Raw genomic sequence first — 10,738 nt, forward strand, 5'->3', positions numbered from 1 at the left:
TGTGGGTCCTGGGAACTGAACCTGAGACTTCTGCAAGAGCAACAAGTGCCTTTAACCACCAAGCCATTCCTACAGCCTTGCACCAGACCCTTAGCTTAGTACTTGCTTTCCTAACCAACAACTATTTTTCCCAGCTTCCCTTACAACTATAGGGGGTGGCGTAGCCTCGTCAATAACAGCAGAAGTGGGGCCAGTCCTGGTGGCAGACTTTTAATCCTAGCACTCTGGTGGCCGAGGCAGGCAGATCTCTATGTGTTTGCAACCAGCGTAGTCCAAGTACTGAGTTCCAGGCTACATAGTGATACCTTGCCTCAAACTAATTCATTCATTCGTTCATTCATTTATTCAGTCATTCACTCAATCAGGGCTGGAGAGATGGCATAGTGGTTAAGAGCACTTGGTGTTTTTCTAGAGGATGGGTTCAGTTCCCAGCACCCACACGGTGGCTCCTAATCACCTGTACCTCAAGATCCAGGAGGTCTGACTCCCTCTCCTGGCATCCATGGGCACCAGGCAAGCACATGGTACACACACACACACACACACACACACACACACACACACACGCAGGGAAGCACTTGTATTTATAAAATAAAATCAAATAAGAAATAAACACAGGGGGCTGGAGAGATGGCTCAGTGGTTAGAGCACTGGCCGCTCTTCCATAGGTCCTGAGTTCAATTCCCAGCAACCACAAAGTGGCTCACAACCATTTGTAATGTGATCCGATGCCTTCTTCTGGCATGCAGATACACTACTCATAGATATAAAAATAAATAAATCTTTGAAAAAAGAAAGAAAGAAACACAGGCGTGACAAGGTAGTAGGGAACTCTAGGCTAGCTCTGCAGGGTGAATGTGGGTGCAATGGCAGGAGCTGGAGCAGCCACTGAGGGCCATGAAACAAAAGGTTGCTGTTCAGAAGCAGAGAGAGATTCTAGAAGCCTGGGATGTTCAGATGATTTGGGGGACATGATTAATTGACCCCCCATTCTCCACTTTCTAGCCTCTTACCTCAGAGGAACCAAGCCTCGGTTGCTGAGGTTATTAATTCTATCTGCCTGTTTCATGCCTGAAACCCTCATGTCTGGAAGGAGTTGTCTAGCTGGGGTTCCAGCAGCTAGCCCAGGATATCTCTGGTCCCTGCCAGTCCTGTGGTTGCAGGAGGGAGCAGGGCTGGGCTGTATGCTCATCCATTGTCTCGCATTTCCTCAGATGAACTGCTTTTCCTGAACCCCAGTCCTGACCTTTCACGATTGATCTGGGAGTTGAACTACATTTAAAACTAAAATGGTGGGGGGAGTCCAAATGGAAAAATTAGCCACTGCTTGGAGACATGGTTTTCTTGCAGTCTCTCTGAGAAGCCAGGGAGTTTACAGCTGTTGTACAATGTCCAAGAGAAAGCTTATAAAATATTATTCCTTTTACCAAAACATTAGTCTTTTTTTTTTTTTTTTTAATTGACTCAGGGTTTTTTCTAAAGCCTGATTTCCCAGCATGCCGAGCCTCTTGTGGTTTCTCTGAAGTCTGGCAGACAGCTGGGGATATCCCCGGGGGATGGGGGCAGAATGGGAAGGCTAAAGGCTTGGGGTGCAGCAGGGCAGAACTGGGGGAGAGGATGAGTGGGGCCCTTAGCACAGCAGAAATGAGGCCAGTGTTGGGCAGTGTTGTGGGTCACAGAGTTTATTGTTGAAAAGTAAAACGCCCTGTTGTTGGTTTCAGGAGCACAGCCTCCCCTGTGGCGCTCTCTGGGATGGGCAGTGCTAAGGCACCCCACCCTTGCCTAGTCAGACTGGGCAACCTTAAGAGAAGCAGAACTCCAGCAAAGGGGCTGGGGAGAGGCTCAGTTGGTAAAGTGCATGGTACACAGCGTGAAGACCTGAGTTGGATACTCAGAACCCCTGGGGGAAAGTGGCTGGGCCACTGTCACCCCTGTGCTGAGGAAATAAACACAGGTGGGTCCCAGGGCTCGCTCACCAGCCTAATTAGTGAGCTCCGGGTTCAGTGAGAGACCCAGCTTATAAAATCAGGTGGGGGCTGGAGAGACAGCTTGTCAGTTAAGATAAGCAATGGACTCCAGTTGAATTTCTGGTACACACATGGAGTCTCGTAACCACCTGCAAATCTAGTCCAGGGACATCTGGCATGTTTTTCCGGCCTCTGAAGGCACTGCACACACGTGACACAGAGACATACATGCTGGCAAAACACCCATACACATAAAATGAAAATAAAGGGGAGAAAAAAAGAGTAACTTAAAACATGCAGTGTCCATCTCTGTCCTCCATATATATGCACCATACACACACACAATCACACACACACACAATCACACACACACACACTCATACACACATATATACTCACACACACACTCACACATATACTCACACACATACTAACACACAACACTCACATACACACTCACACAAATATAAAACAAATACATTCACACACATACACACATGCACACACATATACACACACTTGCACATTCACACATCCTCACACAATACCACACATACTCCCACATACTCACTCATACACAACCACACATAGTCACATACACGCACAGTCTCACACTCAGTCACACATACACAATCTCACACACACACACTCACACACACACACACACACACACACACACTCACACACTCACATTCCATATCCTGAGTTCAGTCTCTGGGACCCACATGGTAGAGAACAGTGGCTCCCTAAAGTCATTCATTCACACCATGGAACACACACAAGCATGCACACATTAAGAGAAATAAATAAATAAATGTCATATAAAATTATTTTAAATAAAAAATAGAAGAACGGCTGTGGCGTACCTAACTATCCTGCTATCAGCCCCGGACAGACAAAGACACCACAGGGGCTGGTTTGGCCCTTTAAGTAGACAGAGTAGTCCAGAGTTTCTTTTGACTGAGAGAGACGTTGAGGGAGTCCTGGAGTGGAGGTCTAGGTTAGGACCCATAATATTGACACCCCACATCTGCAGGTGAACCTCGGGTTCAGCCACTGAGGCCCACAGCCCTCGTGACGTCACTGCACACTGTTCTGTTGCTATTGAACGGGTTTCTGCGTGACCTGGAATTCAGGTGGCCTTGAACTCAGAGATCCACCTGCCTCTGCCTCTCAAGTGCTGGGGTTAAAATATGAACCACGGTGGGGCTAGAGGAATGGGTTAGTGGTTAAAGCTACTAGTTATTCTAGCAGAGGTCCCGGGTGTGGTGACTGACAACTGCCTATAACTTCAGTTCTCCGGGATATGTTTCTTGAGGGCACCAGAAACACATGTGGTACACATACACACACACACACACACACACACAGGCAAAACATCCACACACATAAAATAAATAAACCTAGCTTTAAAAGGGGGGTGGTGGTGGAGAGATGGCTCAGTGATTAAGAGCACTGCCTGCTCTTCCAGAGGTCCTGAGTTCAAATCCCAGCAACCACACGGTGGCTCACAACCATCTGTAATGGGATCTGATGCCCTCTTCTGATGTGTCTGAAGACAGCTATAGTGTACTTATATAAATAAAATAAATACATCTTAAAAAAAAAAAAAGGCATGAGTCACTGGACCAGTGTGGATTAGGTTGGCCTAGAACGTGTTGTATAGCCAAGGATGAGTTCAAACTCCTGATCCTCCTGCCTCTACCTCCTGAGTGCTGGGATCACAGTACTATAGATTTGAATCGCCATGCTCAGTTTGTGCGGTGCTGGGAGCCGAATCCAGGGCTTTGTGCATGCTCCGCAGGTACTCTACCCACTGGCTACAGCCTGTCTTACTTCATTTTTTAAAGACAAGGTCTCATGGTAGAGCTCTGTGTGCGCATTCTCGATGCTTGAATCGTTTGTTGTGCTACATCACTTTACTGAGTATAGCAGAGAATGACCTTGCCCTTCCGACCTTCCTGTCTCCATTCCTCAAATTCTGGGATCCCAGGCATTCACCGACCCAGTGGTATATCTGTAATGGGTTAGATCAGATCAAACCCAGGACTTCATGCAGGTCAGGCAAGCACTACACACTCAACTGCACCTTCAATTTTTAGCTCCCCCTCCCCTTCTTTCGCCCTGAGGTGAAGGGTGATGTGTGGAAGTTATGGCCTGTTCTTCCTCCCATCCACATGCTTCCAGAAATAAGACTCAGACTCAAAATACATTTATAAATACCTTGGCCATACGGGTAAGCTCTTCTCTCACTAGATACGACTCAAGGTATTCCATTCATTTTAACCTACATTCTGTCATGTGACTGGATGCCTGTTCTCAGGTACCATGCATCCATCTCATCGCATCTTCTCAGGCGAATCTCCTGCCTGGCTCTATCCCAGAATCCTCTCTGCTCCCAGATGTCCCACCTCCCATTTCCTGCCTAAGCCACAGGCCAAAAGCTTTTTAATTGACAGGTGATGCATCCATACAGTATACAAAATATTCTCTCAATAGTGATGGAACTTGGGGATGGAACTCTGGGGTCAAGATGATGCCCCCCCCACTCTGTCCCCACCTTTGCTCAGCAACACAACACAGTGTGTGCAAATATGCAGCTGTCACCCAAAACCCAGAGGGAGTTTTCTAAGCTGCAGTAGGTGGTTAGTAGGCTGTTGTGTCTGTGACACCAGCCAGATGTGACACAGGGATGGCACCCTGATGATGAAGCAGAAGTTATGACCAAGTTATGACTGATTCTGGCTTACTGGTAGAGTGGGTTGGCCAAGCCAGTGTAATGTAGCCTGTAGGGTGTAAATGTAACTTTCATTCTCCTGTAGTAATTGTCTCTAAGGTTTACTACCTCAGTCTGCTAACCTAGGCCTACTCCTGGAAGCTCCTCTCCCCTGTACAACCTTATCTGGGCCTAGAATGTTTTCAGCCTCTGAGACTTAGTGCTGAATAAGTTCACTCTTTCTTGTCCTTTCTGAACTCTGGCTGGCAGGTTCAACCCAGCTGTTCTGGCTTAAAACTCCTCTCCATGCTGACTGATTCAGTCTGGCTTCTCTCTCAGCCTCTGACTGAATTGCTTTGCTTGGCCTCACCCTTACCCTGGCAATCCATAACAATCTTCTGGCTCCTTCTCATTCTCTGGCTTGTTCTGTCTTCACCGGTATCTGGTTGTTTTCTCTTCAACCTGTCTCATTAAAACTCTTGATAAGGTTGGGGATTTAGCTCAGTGGTAGAGCACTTGCCTAGCAAGCACAAGGCCCTGGGTTTGGCCCTCAGCTCCGAGAAAAAACAACAACAACAAAAAAAAACCAAAAAACAAAAAAAAAAAAACCAAACAACTCTTGATAAAACTACCTTCCTCTTTTCCACTGCCCCTCTAGTAGCTTCCCTTTCCTGTCTCTTCTTACGAGAGTTGGGCATATCCTATTCTGTCAAATCTTTCTCTGATTCGTCACTTCGTCTGCCACTCAATTAGACATCACTTCAAACATGGCTGTTTCCTTCTACAGGTGGGTACTAAGGGCATGTCTCTATTCCAGCCAGAGGGATTAAAGGTGTATGCTAAGGCTGAACCACATCACAACTAAAAACAGTTTTTTTTTTCCAGAAAATAACAAAATCTCGGGGTTCACCGTGTGACCAATATCCTGCAATGGTAGGGGAGTAGGGAAATTCGAGGGTCTCTGTGACTTTAATGGACAGCTGAGGAAGGAGTCTGGGAGGCAGTTCAGAATTCCACAACTCAGTAGCCAGTGAGCTCGAACTTTAGGGGCAGGCTCTGAGCTGTTTAGTTTAGTCCTATCTAAATACAGCACAATCTGGCGATAGGCTATCCTTGTGATGATTAACTCAAGCCTGCATGTGACACCTTCCGTAAAGATGGGTTCTTCAGATAGACTGAGAAAAACAAGTTAATATGGGAAGGGTCGGGAGGAGGGTCCGGTTCAACTCCAGTTACATGGATTATGGCGTAAAGGTCGCCTGGCTAGAAAGCACATTTGATCCAGACTTCTGGATAGAAAATCAGTTTTGCATTCCCTTCCTTGAAGGAACACTCCTCTGTGCCTGTGAGAGTACAAAGACCTCTGTGTCCCCTACAGGGGACACCCTGTCAGTGCCACAGAAATGCCCTTTCCAGTTCCGGACACCTGGGAAGCTGATGGTATTGCCACAGCCTGAAGCTGGTAGCCTGAAAACCCGGGACACTGGACTGAGTCCTGCTGTTTGCAGTCCCAGTTTGAGCCTGGAGGGATAACGGCCAGGGTGGAAGGATGTGACCCAGCCCTGCCGGAAGAGAGCACCTACCTCACCGTGTTCCTTCTTACTTTGAGCCTCAGGGATAGGATCATCCTTCAGGCACTGAAGTCAGGCCTTTTCCACCAGTTGCTAACTTCCCAGGTGTACCCCAAATAATGTCCTACTGCATTGTTCCCACTTTGTAGCTGCTCTAAACACCGGCCCAAAGGGCTCTGCTTCCTCTCCCGCTGCCCATCTCCAGGTGCAGCAACTGCTTCTCTTCCTTTTCTGATTTTTTTTTTTTTTTTTTGGAGACAGGATCTCATGTAGCCCAGGCTAGCCTCAAACGTGATACATAGCTGAGGCTGGCCATGAACTTGCGATCCCTTCTGCCTCTACCTCAGAAGTGCTGGGCTTACTCAGCATACCTCTGTGCTTTGTGCATTAAATTCTCTGTGAGGAAACAATTGGTAAGATTCCCAATGAGGCTTGCTGCTTGTTTGCTGTGCCTGTAAGAGAGGCCCCAGGCTGGCTAGTCAACTTGAGAAAGAGAAAGATTTGTTTTGGCTCAGAATTGTAGACATTACGGTGCACGGCTAGGTAGGTGGGGCGCTGGATGGCAAAGGGAGAGAGCATGCTGCTTACTTCATCCCAGTGAGCAAAACAGGAAGGGACTGGGTCCCACAATTCCAAAAGGCCAAAGCCCTGAGGTTCCACCATTTCCCAGGACTATACCTTTAGGGGCATTCAACAGCAAACAATAGCAGGAACTCTGTTTTATTCACCTGGGCTACATGAGATCCTGTCTCAAAAAAAAAAAAAAAAATCAGAAAAGGAAGAGAGAAGCAATTGCCGTACCTGGAGATGGGCAGCGGGAGAGGAAGCAGAGCCCTTTGGGCCAGTGTTTAGAGCAGCTACAAAGTGGGAACAATGCGGTAGGACATTATTTGGGGTACACCTGGGAAGTTAGCAGGGCCTCTTCCATTCATTTAGCAAGCAGTCGTTGGGCTTCTCCATGTCAGGGCTCAGGCATGATGATGCCAGGCTCACCAATAGATCAGACTTGAGAGAGGAGGTGTCTGACAGTAGAGGCCGTCAGCATGACAGTCTGATGGTAGAGGCAGCCAACATGAGAGGAAACCAGTCTTAGCTCATTTAGCCTGAGGTTCTAGTTTCCTCCCTTTTCTTCAGTCCCTGGGTAGGATGTGGTCACGTAAAGTTCAGCCAGATGGGATGTGAGTAAATTTGAGTCACGTAACTTGGACACCAATGCGCACCTGTTTAGTCGACTGCAGCGGCCATAGCTGCAAATCACTGGGCTTTTTGGTTACAGCAGCTTTCAGGATGCTGTCCCAATTTGTCATGGATGAATATTAAGTTCTCATCTGCTGCAGTGGCAGCTAGATGGATGCCTCTGGGGTCTCACTTGCTTCTCTTTGGGAGTTGACAGAGCTGGGTGAAGTTTGGTTGTTGAATTAAGGACATCATGGGTGGTTTCTGGTCTCCACTTCAGTGCCACCACCAAATGGCTTCCTCCTGTCCAGGCTTTACTGGAAGTATGTTATGCTGGCTGGTACTGGACAAAACTAACATCATTTTGGAAGAAAAAAAACCACCTCAATTGAGAAAATGCCACCACCAGATTGGGCTGTGAGCCAGCCTGGGTACATTTTCTTAATTAATGATGTTAGAGGGTTCAGCCCATTATGGGTGAGGCCACCCCTGGGCAGGCAGTCACTGATTCCATAAGCAAGCTATGCTAGCCACGAGGGACAAGCCAGTAAGCAATACACTCTCCATGGCCTCTGCGTCAGCTCCTGCCTCCAGCTTCCTGCCTTGTTTGAATTCCTGCCCCGACTTCTCTGGATGACAGACTATAAACTGAAAGATGAAATAAACCCTTTCCTCCCCAAGTTGCTCTTGGTCGTGGTATTTATCACAGAAAGAGACCCTAAGTAGGACACGCTTGCTCCCTCTGCCACCCTGTGCCGGGAGAGATCACATTTGAACCTTTCTCCACGCCAGACCTATAGCTTCACAAAATTCCCAGCATGCCTAGCGCCCAACCGGGCCCAAGCAGAGGTTCGTAAGCCCAGCAAGAACTCAGACTTCCAGGACAGCGCTCATCAGTCCTTGGCCTCTATTCAGGAACCATCCAATTTAATATTTAAACAAGAGGCTTAATGTTGGTATAGCAGCCAGGAGAAGTTAGCCCCCTAGCCCTGAGCTGCTGGGAAAGGCTTTCATGCTGGCCAGCCTGGAATCTTCATTAGGTAATGATACATAACTTGCCTTGGGCCCCTATGGGTTCTGTCTTCCTCAGCCACGGACAAAAACATTTGTAAACAGACCAGCCAGGGAGACACCATCCTTACTACTGAGGATCTGATTTCTTGCCCCCAGGACACGTTCCACCCTGGCAGCCCCTCCCTTTTCCTTTCCCAGAATCCAGCTGAGCAGTGAAATTCTGACTTCTCCAGAGAGAGGCTGCCTGAGGTTGCCAGGATATCTGCCCTCTGGGGGCGTGGGGGTTGTGCCAGGACAGGGGAAAATGCCGGCAGGGTATCTGGAATCAGGCCCGAGCAGAAGGTGGGGTGGGAGGTCCCTGCATGGAGTTGTGTGTGAGGCAGGGTCTGAGGGTCTAGTCTGTGGGTGCGCTGAAGTAATAAGAATTGCCAAGCGCCCAGCCCACACAGCTCTCCAAGCCTGCACCCATCAACCTAACATCACATAGGCTCTAGACTGAACCTCCACTCCCTGGTGTGGAAGATGGGGTGTGATAATAAAGGATTTGGGTGCACACAGTGTGACTCCTTTGATAGTCACACCCATGCTGGGGTCAGCATGACTTAGTTCCTCTTCGTAAAACAGGCAGAGGCCGGAACAGGCCACAGCTCAGAGGCTCGCAAAAGCTTTTAGCTGGACAGTAAGCTAGACTTCCCAGCCCAGGAAGTGCATGAACGAGGCCCGTGATATAGGATATTGGGATCCCCTCACTGGGCCTCAAGGCCTCTCACTTAGGAATGAGTCAGCCCTTAACTCCTGTCATCTAAGCCCTGCCTCCCAACTTCCGGCCTATTCTCCAAGGTATGTATGTATGCTGTTATTTCTGGTGTGCTGTATATCTTGACTGGCAGTCTATGAAGTGGCTGGGTGAGACACAGGCTGTTTGGATGAAAGGTGGAAAAAAGTGAACCTCTCTTGTTTAGTGATAATTCTCAGACCAACATTCAGATCTCTGCTTGAGGAAGGTCGGGGACCAGAGCTGCCTCCTGGATCTGCCCATAGGACCTCAGAGAGCACTCTGCAACTTCTCTATCTACTTACTGTACAGAGGGGTTATGTGGCCAAGTCTCAGATTGATGTACCCAAAGGAGCAAGCAGTAGACCAAGGCCAGCCCTTCTGAGCCCTCGGCCCTACAAGGGATAAGATTTTTTGAGACCCCAGCCTGGAAAGGGCCCTGCGATGCACTCAGCTGAACTGGGATGATCCCTAGGGGTACTGTGTGGCTGGAGGAGGCTCGGTCCCAGGTTTCCTTTTTTTTCTTTTTTTTTTTTTTTAAGATTTATTTTATATATGAGTACACTGCGGCTATCTTCAGACACACCAGAAAAGGTCATCAGATCCCATTACAGATGGTTGCAAGCCACCATGTGATTGCTGGGACTTGAACTCAGGACCTTTGGAAGAGCAGTCGATGTGCTTAACCACTGAGCCATCTCTCCAGCCCCTCTCAGAAGGCTTCCTAAGAGGCAGTCTGCATTGTAAGTTAGCAGCAAGAGGTGGTTGGGAGAAGCATTGTCGGCAACATGGCAGAGGCATGGTGTCAAGACACTGCAAGACGCTGCTATGAGAAAGAGTTTTAAGGGGCCAAGAATATGAGTTTAGTATGAATGGAGTTGGGGGTGGGGTGGGGTGGGGAGGCCTTGAATGGTGTGCCTAAGTGTTTTGTTTTTCAAACAGGGAGCTATGGAAGAGTTTGTGGGGAGAGAGTGATGCATTTCACTTTTTTTTTTAAAAAAAGATTTATTTATTTTATGAGGGCAACAGAGGTTGTGAGCCACCATGTGGTTGCTGGGAATTGGACTCAGGACCTCTGGAAGAGCAGTCAGCGCTCTTAACCACTGAGCCATCTCTCCAGCCCCATTTCACTTTTTCCCCCCTGCTATGTACAGTCACGGAGAGTGTTTGCGTTGTTCAAATAATGCCTATAAGGCCCAAAACAGAAAGAAATGAAAGGTGGATGAAGCTGGCAAAGTGAGACTGAAACAGGAGAACTACTGAAAGTTGCCCACCAGCCAGCTCGGACTGTGGAGATCGGAGTGTACATGTGCGCATGTGCACATGTGAGTTCAGGAGCCACTGGAATCCACACGACATCAGAGTTCTTGGGGCTGGAGTTAAGGTGGTTGTGCGGTGCCACATAGAATGGTTGACCAAACTTGGGCAAGCAATCTTGGGTCCTCCAGGAGAGTAGCGAAGGGGTTCTTAACCACTGAGCCATCTCTCCAGCCCCTACAGTTGAGACCTTTTCGAATGA

The sequence above is a fragment of the Rattus rattus genome, chromosome 1 (assembly GCF_011064425.1).
Source record: "Rattus rattus isolate New Zealand chromosome 1, Rrattus_CSIRO_v1, whole genome shotgun sequence".
NCBI classification, from domain to species: Eukaryota; Metazoa; Chordata; class Mammalia; order Rodentia; family Muridae; genus Rattus; species Rattus rattus.